The sequence below is a fragment of the Oryctolagus cuniculus genome, chromosome 2 (genome assembly GCF_051225735.1).
Source record: "Oryctolagus cuniculus isolate XC-2025 breed Fujian yellow rabbit chromosome 2, ASM5122573v1, whole genome shotgun sequence".
NCBI classification, from domain to species: Eukaryota; Metazoa; Chordata; class Mammalia; order Lagomorpha; family Leporidae; genus Oryctolagus; species Oryctolagus cuniculus.
In genome coordinates, this window is record NC_142868.1 from 101,956,898 (window position 1) to 101,977,154 (window position 20,257).

General features: G+C 38.8%; 1 pseudogene; it reads left to right on the plus strand.

Annotated features, from left to right (window-relative positions):
* Positions 1–6,404: 6,404 nt before the first annotated feature.
* Positions 6,405–7,155, plus strand: LOC138848677 (ubiquitin-conjugating enzyme E2 Q2 pseudogene; annotated as a pseudogene).
* The last annotated feature ends 13,102 nt before the right edge of the window (positions 7,156–20,257 follow it).

Here is a 20,257-nt window from a genome sequence, read left to right on the forward strand (position 1 = left end):
AGAAAGAAGATAACAAGATTAGAACTTAAATAAAAGAAATAACTAGAAAAGCAATAGAAAAGATTAACAAGAGTGAAGCTTATTTTAAAGAGACCCATGGAATCAATGAACTTTAACCTAGAGTAAAAATGAAAGAGAAGTGTCAAATAAGATCATAATGAGAAAGAGACAGTACCACTGGACAAGCCAAAAGCTAGGAATAAGAAGCGATTAAAATGAAAAACTACACCAACAATTATGAAAATCTTGAAGATATGAATGAAATCCTAGAAATTTGAAATTTTCCAAAACTGAATCAGGCAGAAGAATAAAATATAAAACCAATAACAAGACAGGAAATAGAATCAATGATAAAAATTCTCCCAATTGAGTCAGAGCATTTGGCACAGCTGTGCAGAGGCCTACAACTTATATTAGAGTGCCGTGATCTGAGTCCTGGCACTGCTTTTGGTTACAGATTCCTGCTGATTTGTTCCCCAGAAGACACCAGAACCTAACAAAGTACTTGAATTTCTAGCATTTATGTGAAACCCTTGGATTGATTTTGGATTCCTGGCTCCAGTATAGCCCATCTACAGCTCTTCTAGGCATTTGAAAAGGACATTAGCACATAGAACATCTTTCGTTCTCTCCCTTTCAAATGAAGGAATAATAATACATATATCCTTTTAAAATATCTTGCATTAGAGTAAAGCCCAGGACATGAACAGTTCACTGTGAATTCTGCTAAACATTTAAAATAGAAATGGTGATAATCATCTTTAAATTCTTCCCAAAAATTGAAGAGGAGGAAACACTTAACTCACTTTGCAAGACCAACAATACACTGATATAAAAACCAGGTAAGAAACACACAAGGGAAAAAATACAGGCCAATAGTTCTGGTGAACACAGATGAAAAATCTATAAAATACTAGCAAACTGTGGCAAGATTGTGGCACAGCATGTTATGTTGCTGGCATCCCATATTGCAGCACCAGTTCAAGTCCTGGCTGTACCATTTCTGGTCCAGAACCTGAATAAAGCGCTTGGGATAGCAAAGGAAGGCCATTTACTTGGCCCTGGGCACCTATATAACAGACCTAGATGGAATTCTGGGTTTCTGACTTGGCCAAACCTAGCCCCCAATTTGGGCATTTGGGGAGTGAACCAGCAAATGCAAGATCTCTCCCTGTCTCTCCTTCTCTGTCACTTCACCTTTCCAATAAAATAAATATTTTTTTAAAATACTAGTAAACCTGGGGCCAGCACTGTGGCATAGTATGCTAAGCCCCTGCCTGCAGCAGCAGCACCCCTTATGGGCACTGATATGTGTCCCAGCTGCTCCTCTTCCTATCCAGCTCTCTGCTATGGCCTGGGAAAGCACCCAAGTGCTTGGGCCCCTGCATCTGCCTGAGAGACCCAGAAGAAGCTCCCGGTTCCTGGCTTTTGATCAGCCCAGCTCTGGCTATTATGGCCATTTGGAGAGTGAACCAGTAGATGGAAGACATTTCTCTCTGTCTCCCCCTCTCTGCCTGTAACTTCACCTCTCAAATAAATAACAATCTTTTTTTAAAAAATATTAAACAATTCTATAGCACACTAGAAAAGTTATTCAAACTTAAAAAGTGGGAATTATCTCAGGGATGCCAGAATGTTTCAATATATTAAAATTAATATGTGTGATGCATAACTGGATAAAGAAAATTGTATAGTATTCTATACATTATGGCTCAAGACTATATACATTATGGAATACTATACAATGGTTATAAAAATGAAATCCTGTCATTTGCAACAAAATGAATGCAACTGGAAACCATATACTTAGTGAAATAAGCCAGTCCCCCAAACAAAAATACCATATATTCTCCATGACCTGTGGTAACTAATAGAAGACCTAAAAGGTAATCTGTAGAGTAAAATTGATACCTTTTTTAAAAGATTTATTTATTTATTTGAAAACCTGAGTTAAAGAAAAGCAGACAGAGAGAGAGAGAGTTCTTCCATCTGTTGGCTCACTCCCCAAATGGATACAATGGCTGGAGCTGTGCCAATCAGAAGCCAGGAGCTAGAAGCTTCTTCCAGGTCTTCCACATGGGTGCACGGGTGCAAGGACTTCAGCCATCTTCTACTGCTTTCCCAGGCCACAACAGATAGCTGGATCAGAAGTGGAGCAGCTGGGACTTGAACTGATGTTCATATGGGATGCCAGCACAGCAGGTGGTGGCCTTACATGCTAAGCCACAGCACTGGCCACAAAATTGATACTTTGAAACGTGATGATCTTTAACAGCCCTTGACTTGACTATTGATGAATAATTTTCTTTCATACTAATTGTTGCATTCTTAGTCCTGGGTTAATCTTATGACTGTAAAGTTAGCTCTCAATAAATCTTGGTAAAAATAATTGGAATAGGAATGGAAGAAGGAAGAAGAGTGGCAGCATGGGCAAGGGGAATGGTAGAATGGAAAATAGCACTATGTTCCTAAATCTATATACATGAAATACATTCAATTTGTGTACTCTAAATTAAAATTTAAAATATAAGTGTGATATACAATATCATCTTAATAGAGAATAAAAATCACAAATGTCACAATACCAGCAGATGCAGAAAAACAACTTGTGAAAATTCAGATTTGATCATGGGAACTCTCAAAAAGCTGGCACAGAAAGAACATACCTCAACACAACAAAAGCCATAAACAGCAAGACCACAGCTAACATTGAAGTCAATGGTGAAATGTTTAAAACCTTTTATCAAAGATCAGAAATAATATAAGTATCTACATGTTTATCATTTCTATTCCACATAGTGCTGGAATTGCGAGATAGAATTATTAGGCAAGAACAAAAAAATCATCCTTATAAGAGGAAGAAGTAAAATTATTTCCATTTAGTGATATTAAGGAATCAATAGAAAAACTGTTAGAAAATAAATAAATTCAGGAAATTTTTAAGTTCTAAAATCAATATAAAATTATTTGTATTTCTACAGACTAATAATATATTATCTGGGAAAGAAATTAAGATAATTTTCCTATATATAGGAGCATAAAGAAATACATTTTTTAGAATAATAAATAAATAATGTATCCAAATAAATGAATGTTTTATACACTAAATTATAAAACATTGATGAAACAAATTGAAAAAGATAGAAATAAATATAAAAGTAGCCTCATCATATTGGCATATGATCCAAAGCAATCTATGCACTCAGTGCAATTCCTATAAAAATACCAACAATCTTTTATTCAGAAATAGAAAAAATTCTAAAATTTCTTTGTGACTGTAAAAATACAACATAGTCAAAGTAAGCTTGAGCCAAAAGAACAACACTGAAGGTATCACACTTCTCACTTGAAAATATATTACAATGCTATTGTAATTAAAACAGTATGGCACCAGCTGCAGAAAATCAGCTGGAGCAGCAAGGGTCAAGGCAAAAGGCCAGTACATGCTGTGGGGACAGCAAGATGCAGTGTGCTACACAGGGATCTGGTGCCAGGAGCTTTTCAGGTATCAGGATCAAGGCCAGGTGTGCAGAGGCTGAAGGACCTAGAGCTGTAGTGGGAGCAGAGCATAGCTAAGGCAGCAGGTTGGGGATCACAACTTTCTGAGGCTCAGGCAGCTCCAGTATCAGCCTGGGAAACCAATATGGAGCTAAGCTCAGAGCTGTCTGACTCACAGTGCACACTGCAGCCTGAGGGCACATCCCTGGAGATCATTTCTAGTTCTTCTAGAGGAGAGACAAGTGGAAATGAAAGTACAAAGTGAAGCTCCTGGAGAATTGGGCATCCTAGAGACCCAGTTAGAGATTGATTGGTGTGGGAACCACCACCCTTCAATAACAAACAACAATAATAAAATATAAAAAGAACGCAAACTGATGTACACTTCAAAATGATGATGTGATAAACATTAGAAACCATGGATTTGGATATATCAGAGTGTTTTAACATGGCTCATCAGGCAAAAAAGTATTATTATTCTCGAACAGAAGGAAGAGAGGCACCTTAGGCCAAATATTAAATGGAATATAACTGAAGTTTAAAGCCTTTAACAAAGTACCATGGTATTTTGGCAAATATAAGAGAAATATTTAATAAAAATACAGCAAATGAAAAATGAATGAAGCAAAATGTATTGTAATTGAAAATTCACACATAAGTTTTAAAAGATTTCAATCATCCCAGTGTGTTGGCTATATTAAATAAACAAAAAATAAAGATTTGGAGAATATAAACCCAATTTTAAAAATCCATATTTGGGCTGGCGCCGTGGCTCAACAGGCTAATCCTCCGCCTTGCAGCGCCAGCACACCAGGTTCTAGTCCCGGTCAGGGCGCTGGATTCTGTCCCGGTTGCCCCTCTTCCAGGCCAGCTCTCTGCTATGGCCCGGGAGTGCAATGGAGGATGGCCCAGGTCCTTGGGCCCTGCACCCGCATGGGAGACCAGGAGAAGCACCTGGCTCCTGGCTTTGGATCAGTGCAATGCGCCAGCTGCAGTGCGCTGGCCGCAGCGGCCATTGGAGGGTGAACCAATGGCAAAAGGAAGACCTTTCTCTCTGTCTCTCACTGTCCACTCTGCCTGTCCAAAAAAAAAAATCCATATTTGTAGGTTTAAATGAATTATTGTTCAAAATGAGAGTATTCATATTTTTATAACTCATTACAGTTAACCTACACTACAAATTAAGTTTGCTTTCCAGGTAAAATACAGGATGGCAGTTAGATGTGTTTTAGAGATAAAGTGAACATTTTTCTTTGAAGCAGGCATATTTGGGACATCATATATCAAAAATGTCTGGTTGGCTTGAAATTTAAATACAAGTAGTTTCTCCGCATTTGTATTAGCAAAATCAGTGACCAGGCTTTAAAGAAGTGACATTGCTATGGCAAGATTCACAAAAATTAAATAATAAATGGAAACAGAAACCTTAACTTCTTTCCAAATCATACAAATGAAACCTATTGTTGCTTTGGATTCATTCTTAGAGGAGGAGCGTGGTGGGGGCAAGAGGTGCGGAGTCACCACACAGACCACAGGAGTCAGGTGAAAGCAGGCCAGAGGCGAGCAGCCCACAGACTCATTTATTTCAGTTGGTACAGCAGCTTTAATAGCCAAGGCAGGCAATTCAGTCAAAGGGCGGTCTATGCCCTAACCAATCACAGCCTGTTGCCAGGCAGTATCCGAAGCCATCCAATGACAGCTTGTTGCCAGGCAGGCTCCATTGTCAGGTGGGTTTCAAAGCCACTCCTGAGTAACTGATGCTCGCTTGCCAGCAGCCACCTTGCCATGGCCTTCTCATTCCATAACAACTTATAATAAAAGAAAATTGAGAAATACCCTCTGGAAATTCAACTGCATGTTAACTCAATTAACCAAAGAGTGAATAAAAGGAGAGAAAACACATTAGTTTATTTTTATTTTTTTAAAAGAATAATTTTTTTTAATTTTTTTTGACAGACAGAGTTAGAGAGTGAGAGAGAGAGACACAGAGAGAAAGGTCTTCCTTCCATTGGTTCACTCCCCAAATGGCCACTACAGCCAGTGAGCTGTGCCGATCTGAAGCCAGGAACCAGATGCTTCCTTCTGGTCTCCCATGCAGGTGCAGGGCCCAAGGACCTGGGCCATCCTCCACTGCACTCCCAGGCCACAGCAGAGAGCTGGACTGGAAGAGGAGCAGCCGGGACAGAATCCGGCACCCTGACTGGGACTAGAACCCGAGGTATCGGTGCTGCAGGTGGAGGATTATCCTAGTTAGCCATGGTGCTGGCCAGGAGTTTATTTTAAAAGCAAAATATAAAAATGATACACTATGCCCTAGAATCATAGCTATACAAAGAATGTTTCCATGAAATTGCAGACCCAGTATCACATTGATGCTTGTTAGACCTGCAGAAATTTATGTTCATTTAAAACTAGTAAGTCTTTTTCCTGCCATACTCCGATCAGGGACTGGGGCAGTGGGGAGAGGCAGAGCTGCGAGAGCAGGGCCCCGGTGGCCCCACGGGGAGGTCATGGCTGTGACCCTGAAGTTGGCTTGGGGCCTGACTCCCCTTCTGCACCCCTCCCACCAGAAATGGGGAGATGTCTGTGTCAGCACTGAAGGCGAGATGAAGTTCCTGGCATCCATCTTTGACAAGAACCACAGGCAATTCCACATCATCAGTGAGAAGCTGGATGAGCTGCTCTGCCAGTTCCTGGTGAGGCCGCTGCTCACACTGCACTGCAGCATCATGGCAACTGACTCCTCTTCTTCACCAATACGGTTTGTGGACGCTGATGGCCCAAATCTGACCTCAGTTCTGGAGCGTATAGATGATTCTAAGAACAACAGTTTGCTTCATCAGCAATTGAGGTGGTTGATATATGAACGCAGATAATACAACCTTCCTAAGCACCTGCATGTTGAGATGCTGGATCAACCACTCCCCACAGGTCAGAATGGGACAACAGAGGAAGTCACTTCAAAAGAGGAGGAAGAGGAAAAGATGGCCAAAGATATAGAAGCCTTAGATCACTATGAGATGAAGGAAGAAGAACCTGTTAGTGGGAGACAGAGAAGGAAGGAATTGAAAAAACTTGGCAATATTAGAAAAGATTAGGAAGACTCAAAGGCAAGACCATTTAAATGGTGCCGTGTCTGGGTCAGTGCAGGCTTCAGACAGACTTGTGAAAGAGCACAGGGTCTATACAATCACAGAGCTACAATACAGGGATTTATTCAGTGGAACTCATAAATGAGTTTCTGTGACTGGCATGTTAAACTGCCGAAGGTTGACCCTGATAGTCCTTTGCACAGTGATCTTCAGATATTAAAAAAAGAAGACATAGACTATAGTTTGCTTAATTTCTCTTTTAAGGATAATTTTCTGTTTGATTCTCCATTTGTTCGAGTGGTGTTGCCTTTCTCTCAAGAGGGTATGTGTTCGGTGGAGGAGAATTGTGTACAGAACTTCTCACAAAACAGGACTGTAGCAGTGACAATCAATTGAATCAGTCATCATGAAAATAAATGCCACCTTAGACAAAGGCACAACCAGAGTGCAGTTTGGAACAAATAAGAATCAATATAATCTAGCAAGAGCCCAACAATCTTATTATTCCATTTTATAGATACATGAGATAAATGGCTGGTGCAGCCCTCCAAAGGGATATGGCTAAATAAGTTGACTGTCATATGTGTGAACCAATGTTGCTTTAAGAAAATTTTTCAAGGAGGTACCTTTCTCTGAAGGGAGGAGAGAACTTCCACTTTGACTATGACATAAATAAGATTGGAGTTGGCGAACTCAAGAGGCTTCCATAGCCTTGGCAGCTCATCACAAGAACCTAGGATGATTACTGACGCCATAAACAAGAGTGCTGATTGTTAAGTCAACAAGAGTCACTGTGCACTTACTCCCCATGTAGGAGCTCTGTCCTTAATATGTTGTACCATGTGAATTAACAGTATAACTAGTACTCAAGCAGTATTTTATACTTTGTGTTTCTGTGTGGGTGCCTTGAAATCTTTACTTAGTATATACTAAACTGAGATGCTCTATATAAAGATAATTGAAAATGAATCTTGCCTGGCACCGTGGCTCACTAGGCTATTCCTCTGCCTGCAGCCTTGGTACCCAAGGTACCAAGGTCTTGGTAGCTTCTCTTCCAGTCCAGCTCTCTGCTGTGGCCAGGAAGGCAGTGGAGAATGGCCCAAGTGCTTTGGCCCTGCACCTGCATGGGAGACCAGGAGGAAGCACCTGGCTTCTAGCTTCAGATCAATGCAGCGTGCTGGCCATAGCGGCCATTTGGGGATGAACCAAAGGAAGGAAGACCTTTCTCTCTGTCTTTCTCACTGTCTAACTCTGCCTGTCAAAAAAAAAAAAAAGAAAAAAGAAAATGAATTTTGATGTGAATGGGATGGGAGAGGGAGAAGGAGATGGAATGGTTGCAGGTAGAAGGGAGGTTATGGGAGTGGGGAAAGCTGCTATAATCCAAAAGCTGTACTTTGGAAATTTATATTTATTAAATAAAAGTTAAAAAAAGAAAATCTTTTCAACATGCAGACACAGCTTTGAGTGCCTCATAACAGCAGTACTGAAGACGTAAGCTAATAGATATTTTAGTGGATAATCTGTCAGCTGACATAGAGTGCAAGTTACAGCCTTCTAATTTTGCTCATTTCAGGTATCCTGGACTGAGCAGAGGGGCCTTTCCTATATTTATCCTGATAAATACACATACTGGCCACTCCTTATCATCCCTTTTTCTTGAAAAGTGAAATCTTTTAAACAGATCAGTACCAGGTTACTGAACAGTTGTGGCTTTATGGTGACTTTCCTATTTTGAGCCCACAGGTTAAGAGAATTGGTAATATGTTGCTATATTTAGAGCCAATAAACATTTAATATATGCTCAGTATTGGTTTAGAAATTTTTGGGTCCTATAAACCAAATAGTTTTGCCATGAATAAAACCATTTTATTATACTGCTAAAATAATGACAAGAGATGTAATTAAATCATCAAAAATTATTAATGGCTATGTCATGATTGTACTGTTTGCTGAAGATATACTCTAAATAGCATGGTGATGTACCTTTTAGGCAAAGAAATCAAGGCTACGCCAGTTTAGTGTGTAGGTGGTCACATCCACTGGGACAGCAGTCCTACTGGGCTGAATCTGCGTCTTGTTGGTTTTTTTTTTAATTTATAAAAAAGGTATTTTTTTATTTTTTTAACTTTTATTTAATGAATATAAATTTCCAAAGTACGACTTATGGATTACAATGGCTTCCCCCACATACCGTCCCTCCCACCCACAACCCTCCTCTTTCCCACTCCCTCTCCCCTTCCATTCACATCAAGATTCATTTTCGATTATCTTAATATACAGATCAGCTTAGTATACATTAAGTAAGGATTTCAACAGTTTGCTCCCACACAGAAACATAAAGTGAAAAATAATAGATGATTTTTTTTAAATGATGATGAAATCAGATCAGACCTATTGTCATGTTTAATCCCAGTGAGAGTCAAGTTGGGAATTGATAATTTCTTTTTTTTTCTTTTTTTACAGAAGATCAGTTTAGTATGCATTAAGTAAAGATTTCAACAGTTTGCACCCCCATAGAAACACAAAGTGAAATATATTGTTTGGGTACTCATTATAGCATTAAATCTCAATGCACAGCATATTAAGGACAGAGATCCTACATGAGGAGTAAGTGCACAGTGACTCCTGTTGACTTTACCAATTGACACTCCTGTCTATGGCATCAGTAATCTCCCTATGCACCAGTCGTGAGATTCCAAGGCTATGGAAGCCCTCTGAGTTCTCCAACTCTTATCTTGTTTAGACAAGGTCATAGTCAAAGTGGAGGTTCTCTCCTCCCTTCAGAGAAAGGTACCTCCTTCTTTGATGACCTGTTCTTTCCACTGGGATCTCACTCACAGAGATCTTTTGCCAGAGTGTCTTGGCTTTCCATGCCTGAAATACTCTCATGGGCTTTTCAGCCAGATCGGAATGCCTTTAGGGCTGATTCTGAGGCCAGAGTGCTATTTAGGACATCCGCCATTCTATGAGTCTGCTGAGTATCTCACTTCCCATGTTGGATCACTCTCCCCTTTATTCCATCCGTTAGTGTTAGCAGGCACTAGACTTGTTTATGTGCTCTCTTTGACTCTTAGTCCTTTCATTATGATCAATTGTGAATTGAAATTGATCACTTAGAATAGTGAGATGGCATTGGTACATGCCACCTTGATGGGATTGAATTGGAATCCCCTGGTATGTTTTTAACTCTACCATTTGGGGCAAGTCAGCTTCAGCATGTCCCAAATTATACATCTCTTCCCTCTCTTATTCCCACTCATATGTTTAACAGGGATCACATTTCAGTTAATTTTCAACACTTAAGAATAACTGTGTATTAATTACAGAATTAAACCAGTCATATTAAGTAGAACAGACAAAAAAACTACTAAGAGGGATAATGAATTAAGTTGTTCATTAACAGTCAGGGATATGCTGATCAAGTCACCACTTCCCCTAGTGTCCATTTCACTTCAACAGGTTTCCTTTTTGGTGTTCAGTCAGTTGTCACCGATTAGGGAGAACATATGGTATTTGTCCCTTTGGGACTGGCTTATTTCACTCAGCATGATGTGTTCCAGATTCCTCCATTTTGTTGCAAATGACTGGATTTCGTTGTTTCTTACAGCGGTATAGTATTCTATAGAGTACATGTCCCATAATTTCTTTATCCAGTCTACCGTTGATGGGCATTTAGGTTGGTTCCAGGTCTTAGCTATTGTGAATTGAGCTGCAATAAACATTAGGCTGCAGACCGCTTTTTTGTTTGCCAATTTAAATTCCTTTGGGTGAATTCCAAGGAGTGGGATGGCTGGGTCGAACGGTAGGGTTATCTTCAGGTTTCTGAGGAATCTCCAGACTGACTTCCATAGTGGCTTGACCAGTTTGCATTCCCACCAACAGTGGGCTAGTGTCCCTTTTTCCCCACATCCTCGCCAGCATCTGTTGTTGGTAGATTTCTGAATGTGAGCCATTCTAACCGGGGTGAGGTGAAACCTCAATGTGGTTTTGATTTGCATTTCCCTGATTGCTAATGACCTTGAACATTTTTTCATGTGCCTGTTGGCCATTTGGATTTCCTCTTTTGAAAAATGTCTCTTGAGGTCCTTGGCCCATCTCTTAAGTGGGTTGTTGGTTTTGTTTTTGTGGAGTTTCTTGATCTCTTTGTAGATTCTGGTTATTAACCCTTTATCTGTTGCATAGTTTGCAAATATTTTTTCCCATTCTGTCGGTTGTCTCTTCACTCTCCTGACTGTTTCTTTTGCAGTACAGAAACTTCTCAATTTGATGCAATCCCAATAGTTGATTTTGGCTTTGACTGCCTGTGCCACCCGAGTCTTTTCCAGAAACTCTTTGCCTGTGCCAATATCTTGAAGGGTTTCTCCAATGTTCTCTAGTAACTTGATGGTGTCAGGTCGTAGATTTAGGTCTTTAATCCATGTTGAGTGGATTTTTGTGTAAGGTGTAAGGTAGGGGTCTTGCTTCATGCTTCTGCACGTGGAAATCCAGTTTTCCCAGCACCATTTATTGAATAGACTGTCCTTGCTCCAGGAATTGGTTTTAGATCCTTGATCAAATATAAGTTGGCTGTAGATGTTTTGGTTGATTTCTGGTGTTTCAATTCTGTTCCATTGGTCTATCCATCTGTTTCTGTACCAGTACCATGCTGTTTTGATTACAACTGCCCTGTAGTATGTCCTGAAATCTGGTATTGTGATGCCTCTGGCTTTGCTTTTGTTGTACAAGATTGCTTTAGCTATTCGAGGTCTCTGTGCCTCCATATGAATTTCAGCATCATTTTTTCCAGATCTGAGAAGAATGTCTTTGGTATCTTGATTGGTATTGCATTGAATATATAAATTGCTTTTGAGGGAATGGACATTTTGATGATATTGATTCTTCCAATCCATGAGCATGGAAGATTTTTCCATTAAACACATCTTTCCAACAAAGATCCATACAGACTGAAAGTGAAAGGCTGGAAAGCCAACAGAAATGAAAAAAGAGTGGGCGTAGCCATCTTAATATCAGACAAAATAAACTTTACCACAAAAACTGTTAAGAGTGACAAAGAGGGACACTATATAATGATTAAGGGATCAATTCAACAGGAAGATATAACAATTATCAATGTATATGCACCTAACTACAAGGCACCGGTTTATCTAAAAGATTTGTTAACGGACTTAAAGGGAGACTTAGACCCCAATACAATAGTACTGGGGGACTTCAATACTCCACTCTCAGAAATAGACAGATCAATAGGACAGAAGATCAACAAGGATACAGTAGATTTAAACGACACTATAGCCCAAATGGATCTAACAGATATATACAGAACTTTCAATCCTACAGCTAAAGATTTTACATTCTTCTCAGCAGTACATGGAACCTTCTCTAGGATTGACCACATACTAGGCCATAAAGCAAGTCTCAGCAAATTCAAAAGAATTAGAATCATACCATGCAGCTTCTCAGACCATAAAGGAATGAAGTTGGGAATTAGCAACTCAGGAATCCCTAGAGCATATGCAAACACATGGAGATTGAACAACATGCTCCTCAATGAACAATGGGTCACAGAAGAAATTAAAAGAGAAATCAAAAATTTTCTGTAAGTAAATGAGGATAACAGGACAACATACCAAAACTTATGGGACGCAGCAAAAGCAGTGTTAAGAGGAAAGTTTATATCAATAGGTGCCTACATCAAGAAATTGGAAAGGCACCAAATAGATGAGCTTTCAATTCACCTCAAGGATCTAGAAAACCTACAGCAAACCAGACCCAAATCTAGTAGGAGAAGAGAAATAATTAAAATCAGAGAAGAAATCAACAGGATTGAATCAAGAAAAACATTACAAAAATCAGCCAAATGAGGAGCTGGTTTTTTGAAAAAATAAACAAAATTGACAGTCCATTGGCCCAACTAACTAAAAAAAGAAGAGAGAAGACCCAAATCAATAAAATCAGAGATGAAAAAGGAAATGTAACAACAGACACCACAGAAATAAAAAGAATCATCAGAAATTACTACAAGGACTTGTATGCCAGCAAACAGGGAAACCTATCAGAAATGGATAGATTCCTGGACACATGCAACCTACCTAAATTGAACCAAGAAGACATCGAAAACCTAAACAGACCCATAACTGAGACAGAAATTGAAACAGTAATAAAGGCCCTCCCAACAAAGAAAAGCCCAGGACCAGATGGATTCACTGCTGAATTCTACCAGACATTTAAAGAAGAACTAACTCCAATTCTTCTCAAACTATTCAGAACAATCGAAGAAGAGGGAATCCTCCCAAATTCTTTCTATGAAGCCAGTATCACCTTAATCCCTAAGCTGGAAAAAGATGCAGCACTGAAAGAGAATTACAGACCAATATCCCTGATGAACATAGATGCAAAAATCCTCAATAAAATTCTCGCCAATACAATGCAACAACACATCAGAAAGATCATCCACCCAGACCAAGTGGGATTTATCCCTGGTATGCAGGGATGGTTTAATGTGCGCAAGACAATCAATGTGTTACACCACATTAACAGACTGCAGAAGAAAAACCATATGATTATCTCAATAGATGCCGAGAAAGCATTTGATAAAATACAACACCCGTTCATGATGAAAACTCTAAGCAAACTGGGTTTGGAAGGCACATTCCTCAATACAATCAAAGCAATCTATGAAAAACCCACAGCCAACATCCTATTGAATGGGGAAAAGTTGGAAGCATTTCCAGTGAGATCTGGTACCAGACAGGGATGCCCACTCTCACCACTGCTATTCAATATAGTTCTGGAGGTTCTAGCCAGAGCTATTAGGCAAGAAAAAGAAATTAAAGGGATACAAATTGGGAAGGAAGAACTCAAAATATCCCTCTTTGCAGATGACATGATTCTTTATTTAGGGGACCCAAAGAACTCTACTAAGAGACTATTGGAACTCATAGAGGAGTTTGGCAAAGTAGCAGGGTATAAAATCAATGCTCAAAAATCTACAGCCTTTGTATACACAGACAATGCCATGGCTGAGGAAGAACTTCTAAGATCAATCCCATTCAGAATAGCCACAAAAACAATCAAATACCTTGGAATAAACTTAACCAAGGACGTTAAAGATCTCTACGATGAAAATTACAAAACCTTAAAGAAAGAAATAGAATAGGATACCAAGAAAAAAGGTATTTTTAACATTTATTTAATAAATATAAATTTCCAAAGTACAGCTTTTGGATTACAGTGGCTTTTTTCCCACATAGCTTCCCTCCCACCCGCAACTGTTCCATCTCCTGCTCCCTCTCATATTCTATTCACATCAGGATTCATTTTCAATTATCTTTATATGCAGAAGATCAATTTAGTATATATTAAGTAAATATTTCAACAGTTTGCACCAACACAGAAACACAAAGTGTAAGGTACTGTTTGAGTACTAGTTGTAGCATTAATTCACGTTGGACAACATATTAAGGATAGAGACATACATGAGAATAAATGCACAGTGACTCCTGTTGTTGACTTAACAATTGGCACTCTTGTTTATGGCATCAGTAATCTCCCTAGGCTCTTGTCATGGGTTGCAAGGCTATGGAGGCCTTTTGACTTTGCTGAATCTGATCTTATTTAGACAAGGTCATAGTCAAAGTGGAAGTTCTCTCCTCCCTTCAGAGAAAGGCACCTCCTTCTTTGATGGCCCATTCTTTCCACTGGGATCTCACTCTCACAGAAATCTTTAACGTATGTCTTTTTTTTGGCACAGTCTCTTGGCTTTCCATGCCTGAAATACTCTCATAGGCTCTTCAGCCAGATCCAAATGCCGTAAGGGCTGATTCTGAGGCCAGAGTGCTGTTTAGGACATCTGCCATTCTAGGAGTCTGCTGTGTATCCCACTTCCCATGTTGGGTCATTCTCTCCGTTATTTATTCAATCAGTTAGTATTAGCAGATACTAGTCTTCTTTATGTGATCCCTTTAACTCTTAGACCTATCAGTATAAACAATTGTGAACTGAAATTGATCACTTGGACTAGTGAGATGGCATTGGTGTGTGGGCTTGCCACACCAGTCAAACGGAACCTGAAGGAGGGAGTGGGAATGAAAAGAGGCAAAAGGGTGGAGAAAATGGAGCCAAGACAACAAGGCTGATCAAGGAACATTTTTTCTAAAGTCCCAGTGGTATTTATACATAACCAGCTGCAGAACAAAGAAGCAAAAAGAAGCACAAAAGATAACAACATGTGTAACCAACTTATTGGGCCTCCGGTGGCACAGATAATTTTAACAGAGTGTTCTGGATTATCATCCTCCTTCAGGATGTCATCCTCCTTAAGGATGGGAGTATGTGATTTTCTCATCCCAGGAATTCCCCAAGCCGATTGGCCTTAACTTGTCCAAAGGCTGCCTACACATTGGTACATGGCACCTTGATGGGATTGTATTGGAATAACCTGGCACATTTCTAACTCTATGGTTTGGGACAAGTCAGCTTGAGCATGTCCCAAATTGAACATATCCTTCCTCTATTATTCCCACTCTTAAATTTAACAGGGATCACTTTTCAGTTACATTTCAACATCTAAGAATAATTCTATGTTAATTACAGAGTTCAACCAATAGTATTAAGTAGAACAAAAAAATACTAAAAGGGATAAAGAATTAAGTTGTTCATCAACAGTCAGCACAAGGGCTGATCAAGTCACTGTTTCTCATAGTGTCCCTTTCACTTCAACAGGTTTCGTTTTTGGAGCTTGATTAGTTGTCCCCAATCAGGGAGAACATATGATATTTGTCCCTTTGGGAATGACTTAATTCCCTCAGCATGATGTTTTCCAAATTCCTCCATCTTGTTGCAAATGACTGGGTTTCATTGTTTTTGACTGCTGTATAGTATTCTATAGAGTACATGTCCCATAATTTCTTTATCCAGTCTACTGTTGATGGGCATTTGGGTTGGTTCCAGGTCTTAGCTATTGTCAATTGAGCTGCAATAAACATTAGGGTGCAGAAGCTTGTTTGTTTGCCAATTTAATTTCCTTTGGGTAAATTCCAAGGAGTGGGATGGCTGGGTTGTATGGTAGGATTATATTCAGGTTTCTGAGGAATCTACAGACAGACTTCCATAGTGGCTTTCCTGGGTTGCATTTCTACCAACAGTGGGTTAGTGTCCCTTTTTTCCCCACATCCTCGCTAGCATCTGAAGTTGATAGATTAGTGTATGTGAGCCATTCTAACCGGGGTGAGGTGAGACCTCATTGTAGTTTTGATTTGCATTTCCCTGATTGCTAGCAATCCTGAACATTTTTTCATGTGCCTGTTGGCCATTTGGATTTGCTCTTTTGAAAAATATCTATTGAGGTCCTTGGCCCATCTCTTAAGTGGATTGTTTGTTTTGATGTTGTGGAGTTTCTTGATCTCTTTGTAGATTCTTGTTATTAATCCTTTATCTGTTGCATAGTTTGCAAATGATTTTGCCATTCTGTCAGTTGCTTCTTCACTTTCCTGACTGTTTGCAGTACAGAAACTTCTCAATTTGCTGCAATCCCAAATGTTAATTTTGGCTTTGACTGCCTGTGCCTCCAAGGTCTTTTCCAAGAAGTCTTTGCCAGTGCCTATATTTTGCAGGGTTTCTAAATGCTCTCTAATAATTTGATGGTATTGGGTCATAGATTTAAGTGTTTAATCCACGTTGAGTGGATTTTTGTGTAAGGTGAAAGGTAGGGGTCTTGCTTCAAGCTTCTGCAAGTGGAAATCCAGTTTTCCCAGCACCATTTATTGAATAGGCTCTCCTTAATCCAGGAATTGATTTTAGATCCTTGATGAAATATCAGATAGCTGTAGATGTTTGGATTGATTTTGGTGTTTCTACTCTGTTCCATTGTTCTATTCATCTGTTTCTGTACCAGTACCATGCTGTTTTGATTGCAAGTGCCCTGTAGTATGTCCTGCAATCTGGTATTGTGATGCCTCCAGCTTTGTGCTTGTTGTACAAAATTGCTTTCGCTATTCGAGGTCTCCTCTGTCTCCATATGAATTTCAGCATCATTTTTTCCAGATCTGAGAAGAATGTCTTTGGTATTTTGATTGGTATCACATTGAATCTATAAATTGCTTTTGAGGGAATGGACATTTTGATGATATTGATTCTTCCAATCCATGAGCATGGAAGATTTTTCCACTTTTTGGTATCCTCTTCTATGTCTTTCTTTATGGTTTTGTAATTCTCATTTTTATCCTTCTTGGTTAAGTTAATCTTTATCATTCTTGGTTAAATTAATTCCAAGGTATTTGATTGTTTTTGTGGCTATTCTGAATGGGATTGATCTTAGCAGTTCTTTCTCAGCCATGGTCTACAAAGGCTGTTGATTTTGTACATTGATTTTATATCCTGCTACTTTGCCAAACTCTTTTGTGAGTTCCAATAGTCTTTTAGTAGAGTTCCTTGGATCCCCTAAATAAAGAATCATGTCATCTGCAAAGAGGGATATTTTGAGTTCTTCCTTCACAATTTGTATCCCTTTAATTTTTCTTTCTTGCCTAATGGCTCTGGCTAGAACCTCCAGAACTATATTGAATAGCAGTGGTGAGAGTGGGCATCCCTGTCTGGTACCAGATCTCAGTGGAAATGCTTCCAACTTTTCCCCATTCAATAGGATGCAGGCCGCAAGTTTTTCATAAATTGCTTGACTGTATTGAGGAATGCTCCTTCTATACCCAATTTGCTTAGAGTTTTCATCATGAACGGGTGTTGTTTTTTATCAAATACTTTCTCTGCATCTATTGAGATAATCATATGGTTTTTCTTCTGCAAGTTGTTTGATTTGTGAACGTTGAACCAGCCCTGCATACCAGGGATAAACCCCACTTGGTCTGAGTGGATGATCTTTCTGATGTGTTGTTGCATTCTAATGGCCAGAATTTTATTGAGGATTTTTGCATCTATTTTCATCAGGAATATTATTCTGTAACTCTCTTTCAATGCTGTATCTTTTTCAGGTTAGTGATTAAGGTGATTCTGGCTTCATAGAAAGAATTTGGGAGGATTCCCTCTTTTTGATTGTACTGAATGGTTTTAGAAGAATTGGAGTTAGTGCTAAGCTACGTCAAAACTCTTGTTTTGGGTCAGAATGAAAATTGAACAAAAGAGATATGGAAACAAGCAAATCTGAAACCAGAAAAATGGAGGGAATCACAGATGAATCATCACAGAATTATCTACTGATGTGCCCAAAATAATGAAAGCAACCTTGAATTCAGAAAGCCAAATCCTGTGCCATGTTTTCAAAAAAACATTCATCCAGTTACCTGAATTCCATTATCCAGCAGGAAACAAAATGTAACATCATAACATTCATTAAACTAGTGAAATACATGAAATATATGAAGAAAAACCCAAGCAAAGAGGCTGTAGCAAGATCTGATGTTGAGTTAGACACAAGAGAATTGGATCTTTCTCATTTGATCCACCCATATGTGGCCAAAATGTTGATAAATTCTGATTGAGTATCACCAGAAAAACACAGGAAAACTCATTTTGGAAAAAAATTATAATCCCTGTCATCTATGAAAGGCTTAAATTTCACTTTCACTAACACAAAAATCATCTCTGTCAGTGTTGCCCATAGATTTTGAAACCTAAAACTCCAGTTTGTAGTGTGTTTGTATATCATTATATATACTACATCAAAACTCTTGTTGATTTTGGTCAATGTAAAAAATGAAGGAAAGTGATACGGAAACAAATCTATAATCATAAAAATGGAGGCAATTGCAGATGAACAATAGAATTATTGGCTGATGTGCCCAAAACAATAAAATCAACCTGCAATTCCAGATATGGAAATCAAGGGTCCTGTAGAAATAACCCATTCATGCAGTTACCTGAATTCCGTTATCCAGCAGGAAAACAAAATGCAACATCATAACATTCATTAAAATAGTGAAACACATGAAAAATATGCAAGAAATCCTAAAGCAAAGAGGCTATGGCAAGAGCTGATATGCAGTTAGTCACAAGAGAACCAGATTTTTCTTGTTTGATCCACCAATAACTTGCCAAATTGCTGGGGAATTCCAATTGAGTATAACCAGAAAATTGCAGGCAAACACATTTTGGAGAACAGTAAAATCCTTCTCTTCTACGAAAGGCTTAAATTTCATTTTCTCAAATGGAAGAATCATCTTTATCAGTGTTGCCTGTAGACTTTGAACCATAAAACTCCAGTTTGTAGTGTGTTTGTACATATAATATATACTAGGACAAAACCATTGTTGGTTTTGGTCAGATTAAAAAAATGAACAAAAGAGATAACGGAAACAAAAAGATTAAAACCCTGAAAAAGTGGAGGGAATTGCAGATAAACAATGGAATTATCAGCTGATGCAACCAATGAATAAAACCAAACTTGAATTCCAGAAAGCAAAATCCTGTGCTGTGATTTCAAAAGACCATTCATTTTGTTATCTGAATTCTGTTATGCAGTATGAAACAATATGTAACATCATAACATTTATAAAAATATTGAAATACATAAAATATGCAAGAAACCCCAAAGCAAAGAGGCTGTAGCAATAGCTGATATTTAGTTAGCCACAAGGGAACCAGATTTTTTTCGTAGCACCCATCCACATCTGGCCAAATTGCTGAGGAATTCTGATGGATTTTAAGCAGCAAATTGTAGGCAAGCTAGTTTTGGAGAAAATTAAAATTCTTCTCTTCTACAAAAGGCTTAAATTTCATTTTTGAAAACACAAAAATCATCTAGGTCAGTGTTGCCTGTAGATTTTGAACCATAAAACTGTAGTTTGTAGTGTGTTTGTATAGCATAATGGATACTACGCCCTAACTATTGTTGTTTTTGGTCAGAATAAAAACAAATCAAAGAGATACAGAAACAAAAAAAAATTAAAACCCTGAAAAAATGGAAGGAATTCCAGATGAACAATGGAATTATCAGCTGATGTGCCCTTAACAGTAAAAACAACCATGAATTCCAGAAAGCCAAATCTTGTGCTGTGAGTTAAAATGGTCATTCATCCAGTTAGCTGAATTCGGTTATACAGCATAAAACAAAATGCAACATCATAACATTCATTAAAAATAGTGAAATACAGGAAAATCCAAATATAAACAGGAAATCCCAAAGCAAAGTGGTTGTTGCAAGATCTGATATTGAGTTAGCCATAAGAGAATATGATGTTTTTCATTTGATCCACTCATAACTGGTCAAATTGCTGAGGAATTCCAATTGAGTATAAACTGCAAATCGCAGGCAAACTCATTTTGGAGAAAAGTAAAATGCTTCTCTTCTATGAAATGCTTAAGTTTCAATTTCGCAAACACCAAAATCATCCGGGTAGTGGTGGCTGTAGATTATGAAACATAATATTCCAGTGTGTAGTGTTTGTATCATAATGGAAACTGCATCAAACTGTTGTTTTTTTTAATTTTAATTTTTTTGACAGTCAGAGTTAGACAGTGAGAGAGAGACAGAGAGAAAGGTCTTCCTTTTGCCATAGGTTCACCACCAAAGTGGCCACCATGGCTGGAGCATTGTGGCTGGTGTGCTGTGCTGATCTGAAGGCAGGAGCCAGGTGCTTCCTCCTGGTCTCCCATGCGGGTGCAGGGCCCAAGGACCTGGGCCTACTGCACTCCCAGGCCACAGCAGAGAGCTGGACTGGAAG